This window comes from Castanea sativa, chromosome 5 (genome assembly GCF_040712315.1).
Source record: "Castanea sativa cultivar Marrone di Chiusa Pesio chromosome 5, ASM4071231v1".
Lineage (NCBI taxonomy): Eukaryota > Viridiplantae > Streptophyta > Magnoliopsida > Fagales > Fagaceae > Castanea > Castanea sativa.
This window is the reverse complement of record NC_134017.1, coordinates 44927022-44939526: the sequence shown is the minus strand read 5'-3', so window position 1 is coordinate 44939526 and position 12505 is coordinate 44927022.

Here is a 12505-nt window from a genome sequence, read left to right as displayed (position 1 = left end):
GACACGATTCCTTCTACCATCTCTTCGACTATTAGTCCATTTAGACCGTCCATTTTCTTAACGTCGTCGCTTATGACTAACTCAATTAATTGGATCCATTTGCCTTGGGTTTTATCCCCATCAGCTGCCTCCTCACTCTATGGGTCCATCACCAGATATCCCAGACGGACATGTGGAGTGACGGTCTAACCCAATTCTGGGGAGTTGTGTTTTGATTGACAGGTTAGTTGAGAGTCATAAATGCAGGAGGGACACGTGGCACAATTTCAATGGTTGGTTACTCGGACCGAAGTGTCTCTTCATCTTCCGCATCGTTTCCTCTATATATATATGTGGATTCTCCCTTTCATTTCTACTTTCCACAACTAATCTCCAGTGTTAGAGCACTATCATCACCTGCAAGAAATTGTCATACCGTCAGCTTAGTGTGCTTGTCTGCTACGCTATTCCCATCACCTCTTTGCACCATTCAACTATAAGTATTCTCCGTCTTATACTGAAAATTTTCTTTTCTCGTTCTTTTTAAATATTGTATGTCTATCACGTATGCAGACCTGTAGAGTCTTAGGAGTTTATCTGTCACGTGTAGGTATGATAGATGTCTAGTGAAGCGTCGAGAGAGCAATCGTGTGTCTGTGAAGGAGTGGGCTACGATGAGGTGTACCCGTTAGGTCAAGATGACCCTGACACCTTTTATGCTAAAAGGGTTCCGTCTTCCAACTCACCTTCTGAGGAGGAGGATGAGGACTCGAATGTGGACAGGTCAGAGAGTGATACAAGTGGAGATTCAGAAGGCAAGGAGAATGTTGAGAATGCCAAATCAACTTTTAGATCCTCCATTGGCCCTGACGGTTTTAGGAAGTTCCTTCTTCCCCTTATGTGGATGGTTAATGATTTTAACTCAACTATTAAGAGACCACACTTTGACACCCTTCGGGAGAGATATCAGATTCCCGTCAACATTCCCATCCGTATACCCTTCAAGTTCAAAAAGTGTTATTACCGGGATGTTGAAGACATCGGGGTGTATGAACAAATGTTCAAGGCAAGATTTAGACTGCCTTTGAGTGCTCTACATCGTCGTCTACTTCAATACCTGGGGCTAACCATCACCCAGATTGCTACGAATGCTTGGAGAACCTTCCTTGGTGCGGAAGTATTATATAGGGTTCTAACTAATGGGGAACGTCAACTAACCGTGGAGGAATTCTTCAATTGTTACCATCCTTCCGAAATTGTCAAATCTAGGGGTATATATAGCTTCCTGGCGAGGAAGTTGTCGCTTAGGCTAGTGTATGAGACCCCTGACTCTAATAGGAACTAGAAGAATCGATACTTCTTTATTCAGGGGGATAAATGGATGTGCCATCCCAAAGAACGGGAGAATATGCCTCTTGCTGATAATACTTGGGGTATAATGCCTCCATCTAGTAGGCATTTTGCTTTGCTTAAATTTTGCCTATTTACTTGTCTTACTAGTTTTACTTGTTAGTCTAACTGTCTCTTATTGTAGCTCAGGACCATCCAGAGGTTAATCTTGACCAGGGGAGTTTTTTGGAGAGGATCTTCAAAATCAAGTTGGAAGAGAGGACGTGGAAGAATCTCGTCACTTTGGACAACCTACACTGGTACTATAAGGGTCTCGAGCTTACGGCCACTACTCGTCGCTACGATAGACAAGTGTGCAAACGTGAGTTCGTCGCCTATTCCTTGTTTAACTTTTTCAACTTCTTTAGTAATTTTCGTCTAACTTTTATTTCTGTTCCCCTTGGCACAAAGATGGAAGATGGCAAGAGGAGCACTCACATTCATCAACAGGCCACCCTACAGGTGAAGAAGAAGCAGAAAGAGGGTGTGCCTCTACAGGGGGGATGGGTCCACTGAAGCCTTTTATTAAAAGGAAAATGATGGACAAAGGTGACCGTCCACCAAAGAAGCCAAAGGTGGTGACCGGTCCAACTGTCGGGGAGACGCCTCCGTCCACCAAACTGCCTCATCCGCCCCGTCCTGGGAAAAGGAAGGGTTTGATGTTGGGCCAAGGTCCTGTCTCTGAGAAGTGCCCCGTCCCCTTCTGCGAAGACTCATGGTACACTATTGGGCAGCTCTTGTCCATCATCAAAGACGACAATTATGAGGACTTGGGCAACCATGCAACCGAGGCCATGGGGGAGACAGGCCTCTTCAGCTTAGCACAAGTGTGTATCTGTCCTTCTCTCTTTCCCATCTCATTGTTACCCTGTTTTCTAACCTTTTTATTTTTTATTTTTTAAAGGGGTGCTCATGATGAAGGGCCTGATGGATTGTTGCATGGCCCAGGAGAAGTTGGTGGATCGTCTGAGAGAAAGGGCTGAGGTCGTGGAGACGAAGCCGCTTAAACTTGAGGCCTGGTAGGAGATCCAGATCAAGAAGCTTGACCTAATGAAGAAGGCCCTGAAGGAGTTGGAGAAGCAGACCGAGGTGCTAGGAAACGTGCTCAAGGACAAGGAGGGGAAAATCTCCACGCTAAGGAAGCAAGTCCTCTAGGCTAAGGAGGACGGGAAGATAGAGGTCTGTAACTCCGATGCCTTCTTTTATGAGCTCGACAATACTTTTGCTGACGACTTCAACGACTGCTTCCATCAGGTCAAGGCTTCGTTCCCTAATCTAGACTTGTCTTAGATTTCTATTAACTCTGCGGCCCAGACCCCAACTAGACCCGTCGAGTCTGAATGTACTGATGAGCTATTTGAAGCTAATTCTCCTCCCAATGCTCAAGATGACGGAGAGGCTGCTACTCAGGACGATCAGGTTAAGTCCGTTGAGGATGAGACTCGTCCTCTTGAGGGGACCAAGACGAGCAATAAAGAGAAGGATGGGGAGGCCGCTGTTGACCAACCTTAATTTTTAAAAATTCATTATTGTCTCTGTTTTTTTTTCTTTTTATCACAAAAATCCTTGGGAGAACAATATTTATGTTATTTTTGCTGTCACCCATTGTTTTTGGGTTTTGGATGTAAACATTTGCCCTCCATGGGCTTTTATTTATTATCTTTTTATATCCATCGCTTATATTTTTTACTTATATGTCTGAACATGTTTTTTGCCATTACATTTCAACGGATTTCTTCCATCTAGGTGGTAAAACACACCTATCCGTTCCTTTTTGGGGTCCGTCGTACGTTGCACAATTTTTCTTATCCGTCCATAAACTTAGCAACTTTTGGACTTAATAAGTTACTGAATATTGGGATGCATCCGTTCACATGTCCATCTTAGTGAACTTCAAGGTGTCCCTTGGGATGCATCCGTCCACTAAATGACTCAATAAACTTCAAGGCATCCCTTGGGATGCATCCGTCTATTTAAAGACTTAATAAATTTCAGGATATCCTTTGGGATGCATCTGTCCACTTAAGGACTTAATAAATTTCAAGGCATCCCTTGGGATGTACTCGTCCACTTAAGGACTCAATAAACTTCAAGGCATCCCTTGGGATGCATCTGTCCATTTAAGGACTTAATAAATTTTAGGATATCCCTTGGGATGCATCTGTACACTTAATGACTTAATAAATTTCAAGGCATCCCTTGGGATGCACTCATCCACTTAAGGACTTAATAAATTTCAAGGCATCCCTTGGGATGCATCCGTCCACTTAAGGTCTTAATAAATTTTAGGGCATCCCTTGGGATGCATCCTTCCACTTAAGGACTTAATAGTAGATGCAAGACATATATATACACATGACATGTCTGAATAACTCCTCTTATTATGATAGATAAGTGCATAAGCCAAAAATTGTTCTTAAAAAATGAAAAGCTTCCCTTTGGGCTTAAAACGTACTGTAGATAATAAAATTAACTGAAAAGAAATAAAATGGAAATGAGGAGTGGTGCTCTGCATGCCATCGTCTACTGGTAGTATTTCTTGAGGTGCTTGGTATTCCATAAATGGTGCAACTTCTGCCCGTCCAGCGTCTCTAGGTGGTAGGTGTCTTTCCTTTGCCATGAAGTGATTTTGTAGGGTCCTTTCCAATTAGGTCCTAGCTTTCCCTAGGAGGGATCTCTTGTGGCGCCCGTCACCTTCCTCAAGACGAGATCTCCAACATGGAAGTCTCTACGTTTGACTTTGGAGTTGTAGTGTTTGGCCATGAGGTCTTGATACTGTACTAACCTTTGTTTAGCTGTTGCTCTAACCTCGTCCACCAAGTCTCCTGCTCTTATCATGGTTCTTTACCCTATAACTTGTGAGTTCGATCTCAGCTAGAATAACAGCTTCGCTCCAGTATGCTAGTCGAAACTGTGTCCCTCTTGTAGGTGTTCTAGCCTTCGTCCTGTAGGCCCGTACTACACTTGGCAACTCTTTTGGCCATATGCCCTTTGCCCCCTCGAGCCGAGTCTTGATGATTTTGAGCAAGGATTGATTCGTGACCTTAACTTGTCCGTTGGCCTGAGGGTGGGTGGGTGAGGAGTAGTGATTCTTGATCCCCAACTGTGAGCAAAAATCTCTAAATGAGTCATTGTCGAACTGCTTTCTGTTATCTGAGACCAAGACTCTAGGGATCCCATACCTGTAGATGATGTTTTTCCAAATGAAGCTTCGTACATTTTTCTCCGTGATGGTGGCCAGGGCTTCAACTTCCACCCATTTGGTAAAGTAGTCTATGCCGACCACTAAGAACTTCAGTTATGTTATTGTTGATGGGAATGGGCCCATGATGTCTAATCCCCATTGAGCAAAAGGCCACAAAGCCATCATTAGAGTGAGCTCTTTTGTTGGCTATCGAATGATGTTGTTGAACCTTTGACACTTGTTGCAGATTTTGACATAAGCTTGGGCATCCTTCTGCATGGTAGGCCAATAATATCCTGCTTGAATCAGCTTGTGCATTAAAGACCGTGATCTCGAATGATTCCCATAGATCCCTTCGTGGACTTCTCTCATGACATAAGCTGCTTCCTTGGGGCTTAGGCACCTTAGGTACTGGCTGGAGAAACCTCTTTTGTATAAGACATCCTTTACTAGGACGAATCGTGCCGCCTAAACCTTTAGCTTCCTTATAGCCTCGTTACCATCAAATAGTGTGTTGTCTTTTAAGTAAGAAACTATTGGTGTGGTCCAGTTGCTTCCTGAGTCTATTTCCTGCACTCCGACACTATCTATCAAAGGTGAAATCTGAACAAAAGAAAGTTCCTTACGGGGGATGAACGTGTGTTCTACTGATGCGGCTTTGGCAAGACGGTAAGCTTGCACATTCTCTTCCCTTGGGATTTGAACAAACTTGGCTTGAAAGTCTTCCACCCATTTCCTTTACTTGCTCTAGGTACTTCTTCATCCGTTCGCCTTTGCACTTGTAATCATCGTTCACCTGACTCGTGACCACTCGTAAACAACTACACTTGTGGCCCCTGCCACTTTAGCAAGATCTAGTCCTGCCACTAGAGCTTCATATTCCGCCTCATTTTTGGTTGTAGGGAAGTCGAGTCGAACCATGCACTCGATCTCGTCCCCTTCTAGGGAGTGGAGTAGTATACCTACTCCGCCAACCTGCCTGTTAGACAAACCGTTCGTGTGGATATTCCATTGAGGGTGCTCTCCTGCCCCCTAGCCTTCCATATTGGTGAACTCCACGAAGAAGTCGGCGACCACTTGTCCCTTTATGGTAGTGCGCGATCAGTATTGCACGACAAATTCGCTCAACTTAATTACCCATAACGCCATCTGTCCGATGGTTTCAGGGCTGCTCATTACTCTCCGTAGAGGCTTATGTGTCTGAACAATCATTGTGCGTGCTTGGAAATATGGTTTGAGTTTGCGAGCTGCGGTCACTAAGGCGAAGGCTAGCTTCTCCATTAGGAAGTATCTCTTTTCTACACATTGGAACACTCTGCTAGTGTAGTATATGGGCTATTGCACCCACGGTGGGTGCCAGGTACTGATGAGCTGTTTGAAGTTGATTCTATTCCCTTGGGATTTGAACAAAAGGAGAGGCTGCTCCTCATGACGATCAGGTTAAGTTGGTCGAGGATAAGACCCGTCCTCTTAAAGGGACTAAGACTGCCTTAACGGCTGCTAGGAGATGGCCAGGTAGAGAAATAACTCTTCCTCAGCTTTGGAAGGACTTAGAGGTGGTAGAGAGGAGAGATATGTGTTTAGGTCCTCTTATGCTTGTTGACACTTGACCTTCCACTCAAAGGATTTCTTCAACGTGCAAAAGAAAGGTAGGCATTTGTCTGTTGCCTTTGACACAAACCTGTTCAACGCCGCTACCTTGCCATTAAGACACTGTACTTCTTTTATATTCTTAGGCGGTGCCATTTCCATTATGGCCAGGATCTTGTCTAAGTTGGCTTCAATGCCCCTCTGAGATACCATGAACCCCAGGAATTTTTCCGCCGTTACCCCAAACGCGCATTTACTCGGATTGAGCTTTATGTGGTAAAAGCGGAAGGTATTAAATGGTCGTCTTCCCATCGGTTTTTCACTAGCATTTCATCCACGTAGACTTGGACATTCTTCCCAATCTGATGTTCAAACATTTTGTTGATTACCTCTGATACATTGCACCCGCGTTCTTGAGACTGAATGTCATCACTTTGTAGCAGAAGAGGTCTTGGCTGGTGACGAAGGAGGTCTTCTCCTGATCATCCTCGTCCAGTTTGATCTGGTTGTAACCAGAAAATGCATCCATGAAGCTCAACAACTGGTGTCTTGCCGTCGAGTCTACTAGGACGTCGATCCACGGGAGTAGATAGCTGTCTTTTGGGCACGCCTTATTCAAGTTCGTGAAGTCTACACACGTCCTTCACTTTCCGTTGGCTTTTTTGACCATCACCACGTTGGCCAGCCAATCAAGGTAGTACACTTCTCATATGAATTTCGCTTCCTGTAATTTGTGAACCTCTTCAGCTATAGCCTTGTCTCTCTCTTGTGCGAATACTCGCTTCTTCTGACGGATAGGGGAAAAAGAAGGTGATACATTTAACCTATGGACTATGACTGAAGGGTCAATCCCGGGCATGTTGTCATGGCTCTAGGTAAAAACGTCCTGGTTCTCCCTTAGGAATGTTGTGAGTGCCTGGTGGATTAGTAGGCTAGCGAGGATGCCGATCTTGGTCGTTCGCTTAGGTCTAGAGTCATTAAGGAGTACCTCTTCCAACCCTTCCATAGGCTCCGCAACCGTCTGTTGTTATTCTATACTCATGGTTTGTAAATGGTCATCCATCTCCACCATGGCTATGAAGCACTTGCGTGCTACCACCTAGCCTCCACGTACCTCTCCTACCCCATACTCGGAGGGGAACTTGATTATCAAGTGGTAGGTTGAAGTTACAGCTTTCCACGAATTGAGGGTAAGACAGCCCAGTATGGCATTGTAAGCAGACAAATAGTCAATGACAAGGAATGTAACGTCCTTAGTAATTTGTTGAGGGTAATCACCAACCGTTATGGGCAATGTGACCGCATCGAGGGGGTATACTCTTGTTCCTTCGAACCCAACGAGCGGTGCATTGGTCGACATGAGCCATTCTCTATCAATCCTCATTTGCTGGAATGCTGTGTAATAGAGGATATCAACAGAGCTTCCATTATCAACCAGGACCTAGTGAGTGTTGTAGTGCCCTGACTGTATGCTAACAATGAATGCATCGTCATGTCGGTGATGGACGCATCTAGCATCTTCTTTTGAGAACCCAATCACGGGGTTGTTGACCCGTGCCATCTTCGAAACGAAATCCGTTAGCTGGACGTTCTGGACCATTCTAAGGTAAGTTTTACGTGCCTCCCTAGACGAATTGGAAGTTGTGGTGGTCCCTACAATCATCCTTATGTCCCCTAGAGGTGGCCTGGGGCGTTCCTTATCCCTCCTGGCAACCTACTCTTATGGTGGGTCTGCCCTTTCCTTGCTGACGAATCGTTGTAGTTTCTCTTGTCTGATTAAGGCTTCTATCTATTACTTCAAGTCGTAGCATTCAGACTTGTCATAACCGTGATCATGATGGAAACAACAATACTTGTCTCTGGACCTCTTACTAGGATCCCCTTTCAATTTGCCAGGCCATGTCAAGGCCGTATTATCCTTGATCTACACCAGGACCTGATTAATCGGTGCAGTTAGCGGGGTGAAGCTTACGAATCTTCTAGTGGGGGGTTTGGAGTATCTATCCTCCCATCAATCTTCGGTCCTAGTTGTCTTCCATCCCCTGTCCTGCTGTGCATCTTCTTGCCTTTCCCTCTTTTTGGGCTTCTCTTCCCGGGCTAGTAGTGCATCTTCTGCATTCATGTACTTAGTAGCTCGATAAAGCACATCTAACATGGTTTTTGGGTCATTTTTGTATAAGGAAAACAAAAACTTCCCCTTCCGTAATCCATTAGTGAACACAGCAACAAGCATCTTGTCATCAGTTTCTTATATCGAGAGGGCTTCCTTGTTGAAGCGGTTTTCATCATCCCCTTGCTTGATGTTTATTAAGCATGAAGTGGACTTCTTATACCTGTGCCCTACTGTCACGACCCAAATCCATGAAACATGAATTTAGATGCGTGACTAACTTGCTAACCTTGCCTAGCTCAATAAAAATAATTTATTTAAACATAGTTCCATAAATCTCCAAATAAACAATGCTACTGATAAATCTCTTACAATAATTAAAATCCACAATTTATAATAATCTCCAAAATACTGTGAGTTCTAAAGCGGAAATACAAAAATAACTAATAATCTTTTCAAAACTCCACAAATTGGAAACAATTTCCACTACATTAAACGTGAATTATTAAAACAAAGGTAGCTAAAATTCTATGAGTCTTCAAGTAATACTGAAGTCGCCTACAACTTCCACGCTCTACCTTGCACCTTACAAAGCGATCCAAGGGTTCTAATTCCCAACTAAACTTTAATCTGAAAATATTAATTGATGGGGTGAGCCACACATCTAGTAAGTAATTATACAGAATACACAACGGAGTAGAGTCAAGCAAGGCACGAGTATTTTGATTTTTCACAAACTCATTCAATGATATTAAAAATAATTATTCCAAAACATATAATGCATCACTTAATGCATATGTAATCAAATCTTAAAGTATTTCAAAAACACATACAAATAATTGATCAGTGCACAGCGTCACATATACACATCACATATTCTCACATACAATCCTTGAGCGGATACCAACATCTAACCCCTGCTGGTGAGGGATCAACACATATTCTCACATACAATCCTATGAGCGGATTTACACATATACATTTGATCAATTCTAAAAAAAACTTAATTTGAGTTACATATCACAAAACAAAATATATACAAAATAGAATAATTTTCTTAATATTAACAATTATTCCAGAGATAGGGAAATATCAAATATCACAATATTGAATTGATACATAAATCAAAGGATGCTTGACTCCTCTAGGAACCAAATAGGAATTGAGGAATTTATACAAATATAATACAATTCTTGAGTAATTCTAAAATTTCAATTTGCTAAAAGAAACATTTTAAGTACCATTTGGAGACTAGGAATATGGCTTGAAATCACTTGGTTTTAACAAATTTAAAGAACAAGAATCTTTTTAGAATACTTACTTTGAAACTCAAGTATTTTCGAAAAATAGTTTAGTTTAAAAACCATCTTTTAAATGGGATTTGGACATTCAAAACGTTATTTAAAATTCAAAATTTCTCTTAAAACATTATTTAAAAGCCAATTAAAATTTCTCTTTCAATAGTGTAAAAATGCTTTTTGAGAATCTTTTAAAAACTTTTAACTTCTAAAAACCTAAAGGACAATACTTGTGCATATTATGCCTAATTACTTACAGCACTTAAATCAATCTGAAAGTCCAGCCGAAACAACCTCCAAAAAGCCTCAAAATACTCTTAAATAGGACCTATAATCAATCATGGAAATTACTTAATATCCTCCACAAAATATAAATTTTACTAAACTATACAAACTGACTCACTAGTAAAATACTTTGCTGAACTAAATGATAGCACTAATGCAAAGTATCTCTACCCAAAAATGTGTTTTCCTTGAATTTATCAAAACTCAGAGGCAGCAGCTAATACTTTAGGGTTTAAGTTAATATACATAACCCCAAACACGTTAAAGCTACCCAATATATATATATCCACCGTAGAAAACCTTACAGCTATCCTAAGATATATATATATATATATATATATATATATATATATATATATATCCTAATGAAAACGAAATTGTGATGCTTTTGTTCATAGATACACAGCAGCAATATCTATCCGTAAAAATATGAATAGAGTTTTAGGACCAAAATTCAACTTTTGAACCATCTAACATCACAACTGATTTCCAAGTTAATCTTCCAAACTTTTAATTCTTTGTTTCTGACGGTAAGAATCATGCCTTGAAAAATCTGATTGCCTCTTCACTTTAATATGCTCCAAACTCCAAGGGAAAAACACCTCTTATCCTCTTTGGTGATGAAACCTTCTTATTAAAACCCTGATTTAACTTTTCCTCCACCTTATATTTAACACATCAAAGATGTGGACTTAGTGGGGTAGTGGGCTGTAGTTTAAAACCCACTTAAACTTATATTTTTAGTCTCCAAGAGGCCCATAAACGTCTTCCTCTTTTATTTATTTATTTAATTATTTAAACTACCGCACCAAATTGTATGCGTTAAAACTTTAATCTTCTCACCTATTTTGTAACACCACAAAATTGTCTACTCCCATCTTACTATGCACACACAAAAAGTACCTCAACTCTATATTAATAGAAAGCAATAAAAATAATGACAATGACGGTGATGATCATAAAATCAAATCGGGGTATTACACCCACGATAAAGTGCGAGGCAAACTACGCCCTCAGATCCTCAAGAGTACTGATGGAGTTGGGCGTCAACCTGCTGAACCACACCTTTGCGTGACCCTTTAGTATAGTTGGGAAAGCTCAGTACATACTCTCGTCTGCCATGCCTTGCAAGTGCATAAGAGTTTTGAACGACTCCAGGTGATCTAAGGGATCCTTACAAACGTCGTAGGCTTCTACCTGTAACATGTAGAACTTCGCAAAAGGGGGAACGAAGAGACGGGTGCAATAAGGGTGAGTTCGTCTAATGGACCAGCTCTTCAAGGTCGCTTGGCACCTGTCCTCTAAGGGCGTTCATCATGAAGTCCATCCGTTCATTCGTCATCTGCATCTCTTCAACCATGTATGGTGGAGCCGTATCTGCGACGGATGGACGATTGGTGTCTTGTCGCTCTTGTCTGCTTGGGGCGTTGCTGCCTTCCGGTCCTTCTTGGTCCATTCTTTCGGCCTTGGTACCATCTTGCTCCTCCCCATGAGTGTTAGGCCCTACGTTCCTTTGGCGTAGTTGTTCATCCAGGTCATGGTTTTACTTAGTAAGGCGTTCCACAGCTACTGCAAGAGTCTAAACTTGTCTTTCAAGGGTAGTGGTACGTGGCTCATCTCCTTCGTTGTTGTTGGTTGCCATTGAGCGAGTAAGTACCATACAACTTTGTCTAGGAAGCGGTAGTATGGCTTCTAATACGATCTTTCCCACAGACAGCGCCAACTGATGATGCCAAAAATCGTTAGTAAGTCGCACAGTCCTCATGTGCTCTAGACAAAAACCTACGAAACAAAGAAGAAGAAGACCCCACAGAAAGTACCAGTGTAGTACCGACCAAATATCCTCTGAAGGTCAAGTTAGAGAACTTTTACAACTCTAGAGTGCCAGAGCTGGGGTATCGCATGCGTACCTTGATTTCTGAAGGCTTTGGGTTTTTATAGTAGTGTAGAGCCAACCTTCGTTTCTTGGTGGAGAAGGTGTTTCCTTATGGGAAATATCCTCATTAATACACATATTTTGCGGGATCCTTTCTTTGTAGAGACTTCGTTGATTAGGGTTAATCGTAGGATACAAGACATTTTCATATTAGGTTTGTTGGAGATCACTTAGGCCACGTAGTTGCCACGTGGATTTGCAAACTGTCTCCCTTGCGCCCGTCTTATTGGAATTCGTCCACTACAAAGAGTTCGTCCGTCTCCCTGCCCTTCCGTCCGGGACACGATTCCTTCTACTAGCTCTTTGACTGTTAGTCCATTTAGACCGTCCCTTTTCTTAACGCCATCGCTTATGACTAACTCAAGTAATTAGATCTGTCTGCCTTGGGTTTTACCCCCATCAATTAACATTCAATTTAGCTAAAAATTAGCCTACAAATTGTTTTAGTTAACTTCCAAGTTGTTAGGGCTAATTTGGCAATGCTAGCTTTTCCAAATATGATAAGATAGATCTGTTTTGAGAACTAGTATTTTTTTTTTTTTTTTTTTGCTTCTTAAATAATGTGATATTCTGAAATTTTGATAATACAGTTTTAATTTTACCTAAAGAAAACTATGTTAATAATTTTTAAATAGGTAAAATATTAATCAACTATATATGTTGCGATCATTTAAGTGTGTAATCTAAAGGGTAAAAATATATATTTTTTTTATATGACATAAAAAGAGTATACC